Source organism: Callithrix jacchus, chromosome 4, assembly GCF_049354715.1.
Source record: "Callithrix jacchus isolate 240 chromosome 4, calJac240_pri, whole genome shotgun sequence".
NCBI lineage: Eukaryota > Metazoa > Chordata > Mammalia > Primates > Cebidae > Callithrix > Callithrix jacchus.
The window spans coordinates 162,676,302-162,689,935 of NC_133505.1; the positions used below are offsets into that span (position 1 = coordinate 162,676,302).

The 13,634-nt window shown below is 37.0% G+C and overlaps 1 protein-coding gene across 8 annotated transcripts in view; it reads right to left on the minus strand.

Moving 5' to 3' along the window:
- Nucleotides 1-13,634, minus strand: part of LOC128931851 (uncharacterized) — a 60,060-nt gene that overhangs the window by 22,646 nt on the left and 23,780 nt on the right. The gene's annotated exons all lie outside the window — the stretch shown is intronic.

Here is a 13,634-nt window from a genome sequence, read left to right on the forward strand (position 1 = left end):
ATAATTTTGTATGAATTTTCATATCACATATAATAATATATAGATAATATAGATAAAAATGAATGCACATGTGTGCGTGTAAGCGTAGGAAAAAAACCAAAATGTCAATGGGATTATCTGAAAAGTGGGCTTCTTTGCAGAAGAATGAAAGAAGGAGAAAAGGGAGACTTTTCAATCTTTATGATTTAAAAACATGCTTTTCATCTAAAATTAAACATGTACACCTATAACATAACATGGAAGGAAAGACAAAGAGATATGTATCAAACATTAACATTGATTCTCTTGGTTTGATAAAATGAGATGTAAATTTTATCTTCTTTGTGCTTTTCTGTGTTACCAAAATATCAGCAGCAAATAAGTATAACTTTCAAAAATATTACTAAAGTTGAAGAGAACAAACTCAAATCTATGCCGTAATAACCTTTTCAAGAACACCTCCACTATAATTAATAATTAAATGTATTTTTCAAGAGCTACTCTACATATATTATTCCAAACCTTTTTCTTTTTTAAATTAGGTAAACCCAATCTTCTAAAACATCAAAAGGATTGATAGAAATATTGGAGATTTGTTCTAAGCTTTTGAATAGGGTCGAAATGTCTTTGCAACAATTAAGAATTCATTTCTACCTTTCCATTGCCCCCTGCTGCATATGATCCCAGTCCTCTTTCCCAGCATGTCAGGTTATCTGTGGTCCAGGGACACATCATGCAATGACATGGTCATGTAGTCAGGATACACTGATCTATGGTTTTATAATGAACAATCCCCAATATTAGTAGCTTCAAAGGACACAAATGTATTTCTCACCCATGATGCATGGTTATGCTTCATGTCCATCAATGCTTCCCTGGGACTATGCTCTGGGTCATTTTCCCTCAGGAACCAGGGGGGAAGGACACTCTATCTCCACGTTTCCATGTTTGTTGAGACAGGGAAAAGGGAAACATCATAAATCACATGACTGGGCTTAAAAACTACTCTCTGAAGTTACCTGAGTCACTTCCTCTCACATTTCATAAGCTGTAGGAGGTCAAATGACCACATCTAACCACAAAGTGGAGGAAAAATAAAATCCCACCATTTGCTCAGAAGGAGAAAGGACAGAAACCTTTGATGAATAAAACTAATGAAAACGGTAGTCAGAATCAGAGGATAAGCAGCAACTGACATCAGTTAGAATGCAACTGACTCAGCCCATTAGATACATTTTCCACGTACCAGATTAAAGTTGAATGGTTAAATAAAAAACGTTGCACTCCTAGTACCCCCAAACTGTTGTTCTGAAAAAATGAATCTGGCAGGTATTATTTCATGTTTTTCTTAAAAAAAAAATCAAAACCAAACCTTAAGTGAATTAGCCATTTTCAGATAACAGCCACTACCAAATAAATTTAGAAAAAGAGTCTCATTAGGCTAATCAGAAATACTCCCATTAGCAAAATTTTTTTACCTCTTTCTATTTTTTTGTTTTATATATCTAGCTATGCTTACTCACTTTCCCAAAGTATTTTTTGAATGCCTACTAAGAGCTGTGGATTTGAGCATAAAGTACTCAATAGCAACCCTTTCAATGTGACCATTGCTAATATTTAAGCATCATCAGGAAATGTGGTATCATTTAAATCTGCCTGAAAATGTGCATAAGCTGGCGTCTGGGTTACTTTGGCATAGATTCCATGCCTGGGAAATGCGATAAGTGATGAGCAGAGCTCGAGGTCAGCAAAGGCATTGGCCTCAGCATCTTAAAATTCAGAATAAATATATAGGAAATGCATATTCTCGCAGAATTTAAGAGGTGATGGTTTTTGAAATGAAGACTGAGTTTTGACTATTTCTAAAATGTTGGTAAGTCATTATGCTTTTCCTTCCTGCCTATCCACCCCATGGCTCACCACCAATTTGAAATCTCTCTTCTCATACATGGTCCTCATGTCACATCTGATTGTCTCTGGAGAAGAGACCTCTGGTTTTAGATGTAGCGACACTGTGTTTTATACTCTCTGGGGACTTAGAGATTAGAACTTTTTACCTACATCTAAGAAATAGATGTGCTGCATATTCACAAACATAAAAGCAAGTGATCACTCAAGAGGTTCGAGATCTCAGTAGTTGGTACTATTGATGTTTATAGCTATGTATTTCAGGTTTAACTAGACCACTCCTGAAAATGTGCCAGGGTCCAGTTTTGAAATCAATCACTAACAGAATAGTTAAATCCTGGCATTTGGGGATAATTTTTCTTTTAAAAAAAAGATCATCCATTGAATTTAAAAAAATAAAAGGGAATAATGTGTATCTAATTATTAATGTACTATAGAAATTAGCTTTTATATTGCAATTTATATTGCAATTACCTTCTTTGTGTTATAAAGCAGAACAATACAGAAGAAGAACTTCTTTATTAATGCCTAATAGCATGGTAATTTAAAATATTCAAGTTTCTTTAATAAGGTAGTGTATGAAATGTTACTTAATTTGACAAGATTAATTATACAATTAATTTAAGACTGCTCTCAATTAAATTAGTAGAAATTCTTAAGCTTGCTTCTTTTGAAAAGAGTACTGGAATCTAGCATGAAGTGAGATACCTATTAAACATGGTATTAATTAAACCGTGATGAAATAATGCATGTTTTGTTAATATAATGGGCATTGTCAGAGAGTTGGTAAAGAGGTAGTATTTTATTACTTTAATAATAATAACACCCCAGCCCTCTAAACTATTTAAAGGGTCTACAACAGTACTGGAAAAGATCGTGGCTTGGGCTGGTCCTCAGAATTACTCAAGACAGCAATAACAATAGCAACAAAACTGCTCTGCCAGTCCTGAGTCGGTGTTTCTGGGGTTCTCTTAAGATAGAGCTACTGTCAAGGGGAGCTGATTGGCCATCAAAATATCTCCAAGGTAGAGTTATCTTGGTGAATTCACCATGATCCAGGCTCTACTCCTCAGCTTTTCACATCCAAAGGCTTAAGCTGGTCAAAGTCTCAGGGTTACTTAGATCTCAGGGTTACTGAGATATGCTAATTAAATTCCTAATTCACTGAAGTATCATCACCTAATTCTCATTTATATGTTTACAACGGAGGAAAACAAATCTACTACTCTGGGGACCAGAAGGTCCAATTCCTATTTCTACAGTGATCCCTTTCATGCTGCCAAAGTACCTGGAAAAATCCCTTTAGTGACCTACAAGTTGTTTGGTGTACAAACGTGTTGAATATAAGTCATCCAGGCTGTGGTGGGGCCAAAACATCATTCCTGTCTCATATAAAACACCTCTGTAGTGACTAGAATGATCCTGTTATTCAGAGTATCTCTCTCCTCTCTCTGCCCACACACCCACTTATCTCTCCGTCGGGGACTCTTGGGCTAAATCTACGGCTAAAGGACAAAGGGATGGGGGTTACAGTGCAGTTACTAGTTCGTGTTTCATTGTCCATGCTGTGCAACTGACAAGGAAAGAGGGGCTAGGAAACTGGGAAAAAAACCCATTGACCTGAGTACAATTAAGTCTTACTCTGGGATGGGAATCACTCTTAATATTTAATGTGACTGTGTGTTTTGCATAGTAAGTTATGAATTTCTTAATTCAAACCTCCTACTTCTCGGGGAAGAGAAGTACTTTGTGTCATATTTAATCCAACAGTTTCCTGAGGTAGGGCTGGGGTTGAGGAAAGACACAGGGTCTCTACTAGTTTATATGGAGGGAGGAAGCACTCTTTCCTTTGTGGCAATGCATAACTGCATCCAGGCTCATGGTCTGGGAGTAAGAGCACAACCCCTATGCCTCTTGAAATTCTGTGCTCCCTTGGCTCTAGGTAGGGGAGCCACTGAGCATTGCAGGACTGTAGGAAAATACGTGGAAACTCTTTCAAGAGGAGTTGCAGAGGCAGAAGGAAGACTGCACGTAACAGTTCTACAAGGAATTCTCCAAAGGCCACTCATAACCATGAGAGTAACTAAAGAGTGGTTAAAAAAAAGAAGTAAAGAGAAGAGAAAATAATTTTCTCAAGAGAGTTTGAATGAATCACGTAGGAGGAGTTTTAGCTTCCAAATGCTGGTTGATAACAGTTTATAAATTATAATCAGATTTCAGGTGAGAATGTCATAAATAACTTTTTCTAAGCTCATCAGTTTCAAATGAGAAAGAAAAGTACCATGTCAGTCAAGCTCACACAAGTCATGGTAGAAATGGAGCTCAAGCCCAGCTTTTCTGATGCTCAATCTTGTGTATTTCTCATCATATCTTGTCATCATTAAGAAAATCCTACAACTTTGCATGCAATATAAATAACTATAAATAGAAAAATCCTACACATTGCAAAAACCCCTGAAAACTATCCTTTTAATTCCCATAACGCATACTCGTGGGTAGCTGTCCTAAGGTCTATGATCATTTTGGAAGCAATATCTTGCATTTGTTGAATACTTAGCTGTGTGCCCGACATCCTTCTAAGACACGTCTCTTTACTATTGATTTCCACTACACATTCTCCAAAACAAGTGATGGCTCTAAGACACATAAAACAAGATTAAGATTCTTGACATAGAGTAGAAAGAGCATCACATTAGTACTTGCAATTTCCATGCATTTAACTCTAATATCCAGCCACTTTTCAGGTATTTAAAAGTGAACTGATTAACATGCACCACACATGGATTAAAATTTCCATCTTACAGGAAGTTCTTGCCGACTCCACTGGTAGAATGTTTCAGCACAAGCAATATTACCATCCTCAATTAGAGTTTAGTAGGATATAAAAAAGGACCTTTAAATGGAGTTGCTCTACTGTCTGTCTATCTATCTATCTATCTATCTATCTATCTATCATCTATCTATCTATCATCTATCTATGTCTGTTGACTCTATCAGTATTACACACACACACACACACACACACACACACACACAGCACACTATTACTCCTGATCAAACCGGTCATGATATTCTCAAGTCTCCACAGGGCAGTCCTTTCTGAGAATAATGGGTACCTACAGGGACATTAAGTATTTAGCAGCCACCCACCAAGCTACTGCTACCTGAGGATATTTAATGGGGTTAAACAGAAAGTATCATGGTGTTACACAAGTGCACAATTTATTTTCAGAAAAGCCTCTAAGCAGGAAGTTATTCTTTCTACCTGAATCCACGTACAGGGTCTTCACTTCGCTGTTAGGAAGAGGTGGGTATTGCTCAGCCAGGACTATGCAGCCCCCGAGGGAATGCATGGCAGGTGTAGAGGATTCTGGCTAGAAAAAGAGAAGCAGCCACCTGCAGCCAATGTTTTCAGAGCAGAATGGGGTGCGTGGAGGGGGACTTTCTGGAGAAAATCACTGACAAAGACCCCATACTTAAAAACTATGTGTCAATTAAAAATAATAACTTTTTTTAAATTGTGTTTTAGGCAAGAACTTAAGAAACAAAAGCTTAGTAATAGTGGGGCTGACCCAAAAGCAAGAAACACAGATCTAAAGATGGGTAGCTCATAGATAGATGAAGATTCACTTTGAGGGAAACTAGGTATTTCTCTAGCCAGGTTTCTTAGAAGAAAATACTGTTGTCTAATATCAGACTCATATATCCTTCATAATTTAGTATATGTACATATTGTGTGCATAGGACTCTTAGTATTTATACAAGATGCCTCTTCGCCAGCTTAGAAAATCTCCCAAACTTCAACGCTGAAAAATGTTCTTTTAATTCATATAATATATACTCAATGGATCGATATCCCAAGGTGATGGTCACTATGGATATAATAGCATGGATTTACTGAGTGTTTACTGTCTCCCTGCCATTATTCTAAGCATTTTGTGTATGTTTCATTTAATTCTGACAACAATGCTGTGTGGCAGGTACTATGATTACTCTCATTTCAGAAAAGAGAGGAAATTGAAGAACAGAATTTACATTGTCCAAGATTATATAATTAGAAAGTGGCAGAGCCAGTTTCAAATGCAGATACCCTAGCTCATATCCTATACTCTTTACTACTACACAATGCTAGCAAAAGTACCCACAGACTCATGCAAAAGACACAAATTCCTTTAATATAAGGAAATGAGATGAGTATCCATTTGGGCAGAAGCAGCTACAAAGATCAGGCCATTTGGAGCCAAATTTTCAGTTTCAGAAGCAAGTTCGCCTTACTTCCAAGTTCCTAGATGCTAAGAAATCCAGCATATTCCTGAGATTAATCAAAAGCTTGATTTCACAGTTGCAATTGTTCATAAAGGGTCCAGGATTCAGGAAACTTGGGGGCTATTCTTGGATTCTACAATAAGTAACAAACTATAAAGCCGTGTTTATATGTGTCTGCAGGACAGTGGCTAGACTAATTTATTCCCAAATAACTTACTTCAGCACGTGATCCTGAGAATTTACTTTGTTCAAAATCCAGCCTCACCAGAATAACAGGTGATCACATCCCACCCTTTTGATGTTGTCTCTAAATAGTTAAAATCAAGAATGGTAAGTTTGAGAATACTAATATTTAAAAAATTTACCTTTGCCTTTACCTCTTGACCTGTCATCAATCCTACTTCTCACAATCAATCTCAAAGGGAAACTGTCAAAAATACAAAGTGATTTATGGATAAGGTTATTAATTTTGGTGTATTTATTATAGCAAAAGAAAGGAAACAACTCAAATGCTCTTCAACAGGGGAATAGTTCAATAGCCTCTGATACAGCCATACAAAGGAATTCTATGCAGATGTAAAATGAATGATAAAAGTCACCATATACCAACGTGGCTGAATCTCCAAGGATACATATACATTGTTAAGGGAAGAAAGAGAAATACAGAAAAGTATATCTGTCTCTGTGTGTGTGGGGGGGGGAATGTCTGTGTGTGTGTGTGTGTGTGTGTGTGTGTGTGATTGTATTTGGGGGGTAAGATTGGGAAAATACATATACACACATATTTTTGTGCAAAGGCCCATTGGAATCACATGTAAAAAACTAACACAAATGACTACCTGTAGGATAAGGCGGGGAACAGGAGAGAAGAGATTAGAATGGAAGTGAGACTTCTCTAAAAATAACTTTTTGTTATATTTAAAATAGCTGTGCAGGGGTAGTACTGGCATGCAATAAACAACATATATTTAAAAGCATGATTTGACAAGTTTTGATTAAGTTACACACCCACAAAACCACCACCGTAATCAAGATAATAACACATCAGTCAAGTCCAGAATTTTCTCCTATCCCTTTGTAATACCTCCCTTCAGCTCCTTCCCATGCCCCAACCTTTTCTCCTTCACTCACCCCTCTGTGGTATCCAGGTAGCGTCTTGTCTTCTTTCTGTCACTATAGATTAGTTTGCATTTTCTAGAATTGCAAATAAAAGGAATCCTACTACATATAATCTTTTTTACTGAGCTACTTTCACTCGGTGTAATTATTTCAAGATTCATCATATTGTTGCATGTATTAATAGTTACCTTTCTATTGCAGAGTAGTATTCCACTGTATAGACGCACTACACTGTTTATCTATTCACTGGCTGGTGGATTTTTTTCCCCAGGTTTTAGCTATTGCAAATAAAGTTCCTCTGAACATTTATGTGTACATTTTGCATAGACATATGCTTTCATCTCTCTTTTATAAATACCAGTTAGTGAAATCACTGGGCCACATGGTAGGTGCATGTTGAAATTTTAAAGAAATTAACAAACATTTTACAACGTAACCATGCTGTTTTCCATTAGCAAGTGTTTGAGAATTCCAGTTCTACATTCTGCCAGTACTTGGGTGGGCAGTCTTCTTAATTGTAGACATTCAACTCGGTGGGTAATTCTATCTCATTGTGGCTCTAATTTGCATTTTTCAAATAATGAATGATATTGATAATGTCTTCATGTGCTTATGTGGTCTACATTTCTTCTTAGTGATGTGCCTATATCAATATCTTGCCCATTTTAAATTGGGTTTTGTTTAATTTCTCAATAGGAGTCCTAAAGAGATCTTTATATATTATGGATGTAACCTTTTATTAGATATATTATATGCAAATATTTTCTTGCCTTTGTGTTATTGTTGCCATAAATTTCATGTTTACATGTTATAAACACCACATTACATTGCTATTTTTGATTAAGCTGTAAATTATCTTTTGAAGAGCTATTTATTTACATAAATGAATATAAAAGTAATTAACCATGTATCTACCATTTCCAGAGTTCTTTGTTCCTTTTTGTAGATTCTTATTTCTACCTGGTATCAGTTTCTTTCTGCCTGGAAGAATTCATTTCAACATTTCATGTAATATGTTCTGCTGGAGATAAATTCTGAAATTCATCTGACTGAGAAAAATCTATCTCACTTTGGTTTTTAAAAAAGGGCAATTTGGTTGGTTTGGCTGTGTCCACACTCAAATCTCATCTTCAATTCCCACATGTTGTAGGAGGGACCCAGTAGGAGGTAATTGAATCATGGGGCAGGTCTTTCCCTTATTGTTCTCATGACAGTGAATAAGTCTCATGAGATATGATAGTATTATTAATGGTAGTTTCCCTATGCAAGCTCTTTCTTTGCCTGCTGCCATACATAAAGGATGTGACTTGCTCCTCCTTGTCTTCTAAAATGATTGTGAGGCCACCCCAGCCACATGGAACTGTAACTCTATTAAACCCTTTTCCTGTAAAATTTGCCCACTCTTAGGTGAGTCTTTATCAGCATGAAAATGGACTCATACAGGAAATTGGTACTGGAAGTTGTATGTTGCTGAAAAGATACCTGAAAATGTTGTAGTGACTTTGGAACTGGGTAATGGGCAGAGGGTGGAACAGTCTGGAGGGCTCAGAAGAAGACAAGAAAATGTTGGAAAGTTTGGAACTTCCTAGAGACTTGTTGAATGGCTTTGACAATGAACAATAAGGTCCAGGCTGAGGTGGTCTCAGATGGAGAGGAGGAACTTGTTGGGATCTGGAGCAAAGTTTACTCTTGTTATGTTTTAGCAATGAGCATTTTGCTCCTGGCAGCATTTTACTCCTGCCCTAGAGATTTTTGGAACTTTGAACTTGGGAGAGATGATTTAGGGTATCTGGTGGAAGAAGTTTCTAAGTAGCAAAGCATTTAAGAAGTGACTTGGGTGTTGTTAAAGGCATTCAGTTTTATAAGGAAAGCAGAGCATAAAAGTTCAGAAAATTTGCAACCTGACAACGTGATAGAAAAGAAAATCCCATTTTCTAAGGAGAAATTCAAGCTGGCTGCAGAAATTTGCATAAGTAATGAGGAGCTGAATGTTAATCTCCAAGACAATGGAGAAAATGTCTCCGGGGCATGTCAGAGGTCTTCATGGCAGCCCCTCCAATCACAGGCCTAGAGGCCTATAAGGAAAAAATGTTTTTTGGGCCAGGCCCAGCGTTCCTGAGCTGTGTGCTGCCTAGGGACTTGGTGCCCTGTGTCCCAACCTCTGGCCATGGCTGAAAGGGGTAAACATAGAGCTTGGGCTGTGGCTTCAGAGTGTGCAAGCCCCAAGCCTTAGCAGCTTCCACATGGCATTGAGCCTGCACACAGAGTCCCTACTGGGGGATTTCCTAGTGGAGCTGTGAGAAGAGGGCCACTGTCCATCAGACCCTAGAATGTTAGATCCATCAGCAGCTTGTACCATGTACCTGGAAAAGCTGCAGAAAATCAACAGCAGCTCATGAAAGCAGCTTAAAGGGAGGCTGTATCCAAAGCCATGGGAATGGAGCTGCCCAAGACCCTGGAAACCCACTTCTTGCATCAATGTGACCTGATTGTGAGACATGGAGTCAAAGGAGGTCATTTTGGAGCTTCAAGATTTGACTGCCCCACAGGATTTTGGACTTGCATGGGACCTGTAGCCACTTTGTTTTGGCCAATTTCTCCCATTTGAATGTCAGTATTTACTCAAAGCCTGTACCACCAGTGTATCTGGGAAGTAACTAACTTGCTTTTGATTTTACAGACTCATAAGTGGAAGGGACTTGCCTTGTCTCAGATGATACTTTAGACTGTGGACTTTTAGGTTACTGCTGAAATGAGTTAAGACTTTGGGGAACTGCTGGGAAGGCATCGATTGGTTTTGCAATGTGAGAACATGAGATTTGGGAGGGGCTGGGGCAAAATAATATGGTTTGGCTATGTCTCCACCTAAATCTCATCTTCAATTCCCATATGTTGTGTGAGGGACCTGGTGGGAGGTAATAGAATCATATGGGCAGGTCTTTCCCTTGCTATTCTTGTGATAATGAATGAGCCTCATGAGATTTGATGGTATCATAAGGGGGAGTTTCCTTGCACAAGCTCTCTCTTTGCCTGCTGCCATACATATGACGTGACTTGCTCTTCCTTGTCTTCTGTCATGATTGTGAGGCCTCCCCAGCCACGTGGAACTGTAAGTCTATTAAACCCTTTCCTGTATAAATTACCCAGCCTCAGGTATGTCTTTATCAGCAGCATGAAAATGGGCTAATACAGCCAGATATAAAATTCTGGGTTGACAGTCCCACTCCACCCTAGTATTGTAAAGATGTTGATCCACTCTTTCCTTGTTTGCTTTGTTTCAGATAAGATGTCTACTCTCATGATTTTCTTTGTTTCTCTGCATATAATGTGTCTTTTTTTCTTTGACTTTTTAAAAAGATTTTAAAATTTATTATTGGTTTTTGGCAGTTTTGTTATAGTGTACCTTCGTGTACTTGTCTTTGTGATTCTTGTGCATGGGGTTTGTTGAGCATAAGGGATCTGCAAATTCATAATTGTTATCAATTTGGAAAAATTTTTGTCTATCATTTCTTTATTATTTCTGAAATCTCCCTTGTTATCCTTGAGAGAAACAATTACATGTATATTAGTCTGCTTAATAGTCACAAGCTCACTGATGCTCTTTGTATTTACTTAAAATATCTTTGTCTACATGTTTAATTTGATAGTTTCTATTACTGTGCCTTCATGTTCACTAATCTTTTTAAAAATAATTTCAACTTTTATTTCGGATACAGTGGGTACAAGTGGTGGTTTGTTATATAGGTACATTGCATGATACTGAGGTTTGAGGTACAAATATTATCACCCAGGTAGTGAACCTAATACCCAGTTTTCCAAACTGCATCCCCCTCCTTCCCTCTCTCCTTTAGTAGTCCATAGTAACTATTGTTCCCATCTTTATATCCATGAGCAATCAATGTTTAGCTCCCACTTATAAGTGAGAAGATGCAATATTTGGTTTTCTGATTCCTGTATTAATTCACTTAGGACTATGGCCTCCAGCTGCATTCATGTTGCTGCAAAAGGCATGATTGTGTTCTTTTTATGGCTGTGTAGTATTCCATGGTGTATATGTATCACATTTCCTTTATCCAGTTTACCACTGATGGGCACCTAGATTTATTCCAAGTCTTTGCTATTGTGAATAGTACTGTGATGAGCATATGAGTGCATGTGCCTTTTTGGGAGAATGACTTATTTCCTTTTTAGTATATACCTTTAGTCAAATAGTAGCTCTGTTAGAACTTCTTTGAGAAATTTCCAAACTACTTTCCACAGTAGCTGAATTGATTTGCATTCCCACTTACAATGTATAAATGTTTCTTTTGCTTCATAGCCTCAACAGCACCTGTTATTATTTGACTTTCCATAATAGCCATTCTGATAGGTGTAAGATAGTATCTCATTGTTTTGACTTTTATTTCTCTGATGTTTAGTGATGTGGAGCATGTTTTCATATGTCTGTTGGTCACTCGTATGTCTTCATTAATTTTATTTTATTGTTTTATTACTGTTCTTTGAGGAGCAGGGCTAACTCATATGCAGTGTGCCCAGAGTCAGCCTGCATCTTCTTTTGAGAAGTGCTTGTTCATGTCCTTTGCCCACTTTTTAATGAGGTTGTTTTTTGCTGGTTCCATTGTTTAAGTTCCTTATAGATTCTGAATTGTTTAAGTTCCTTACAGATTCTAGACCTTTGTCAGATCCATAGTTTGTAATATTTTCTCTGTAGTTGTCTATTTACTCTGTTGATAGTTTCTTTTGCTGTATGGAAGTTCTTTAGTTATTAGTTCCTACTTGTTAATTTTGGTTCTTGTTCAAATTGCTTTTGGGAACTTAGCCAACAGTTCTTTGCTAGGGCACATATCAAGAAAGGTATTTCTGGATGAATTAAATATTTCCAAGATGAATTAAATCTTTAATTCAAAATTAACTCAAGATGAATTAAATCTCTAATTCATCTTGAGTAATTTTTGTATACAATGAAAGACAGGGCAGTTTCATTCTTCTGTAATGATTAGCCAGTTATCCTAGCACCATTTGTTGAGCAGGGAGTCCTTTACCCATTGCCTGCTTTTGTCAGCCTTGTTGAAAATTAGATGGTTGTAGGTATGTAGCTGCATTTCTGGTTTCTCAATTTTGTTCTGTTGGTCTATATGTCTATTTTTGTACCACTATCATGCTTTTGTGCTTCTTGCAGCCATATAGTATAGTTTGGAGTCAGGTAGTGTGAGGCCTCCAAGCTTTGTTCTTTTGTTTCAGATTGCTTTGACTATTTGGTCTCTTTTGCTTCCATATTAATTTTAGAATAGTTTTTTCTAATTCTGTGAAAAATGATAGGAATATCATTGAATCTATACATTGATTTGGGCAGTATGTCCACTTTAACAATATTGATTCTTCCAATCCATGATCATGGAATGTTTTTCCACTTATTTGTGTCATCTCTTATTTTTTATCAGCAGTATTTTGTAGTTCTCCTTGTAGGAATCCTTCATCTCCTTGGTTAACTGTATTCCTAGATATTTGAATTTCGTGGTGGCTACTGTCAATGGGACTGTGTTCTTGATTTGACTCTCAGCTTGAATGTTACTCAGGTATAGAATTACTACTAAATTTTGTACATTGATTTTGTATCCTGAAACTCCTCTAAAGTTATCAGTTCTAGAAGTCTTTTGGCAGAGTTTTTTGGATTTTCTAGGTATAGAATTGTATTGTTAGGCAGGAAAGATAGTTTGACTTCCTCTCTTCCTATTTGACTGGATTTAATTTCTTTCTCTTGCCTCATTGCTCTGGCTAGGACTTCCAGTACTATGTTAATAGGAGTGGTGAGAATAGGCATCCTTGCCTTGTTACTGTTGTCAAGAGGAATGTTTACAGCTTTTGCCCCTTAAGTATGATGTTTGCTACGGGTCTGTCATAGATGGCTCTTTTATTTTGAGGTATGTTCCTTTAATGCCTAGTCTGCTGAGGACTTTTATCATGGATTTTATTCAAAGATTTTTCTGCACCTATTGAGATGATCATATGGTTTTGCTTTTAATTTTGTTATACAACCAATAATTGGTTCTTCACAAGAATAAACAAGATTAATAGACTACTAGCCAGATAAACAATGAAAAAAGAGAAGATCCAAATAAGTTCAACTAGAAATGACACAGATGACATTAGAAACAATCCCATAAAAATAAAAAAATATCCTCAGAGACTATAATGAATAATTCTATGCACACAAATTAGAAAATCTAGAGAAAATGCATAAATTTCTAGAAACACCCAGTCTTCCCAGATTAAACCAGAAAGAACATGAAAACCTGAACAAACCAACAAATACTTCCAAAATTGAATCAGAAAAAAATAACCTACCTATTAATAAAAGCCCT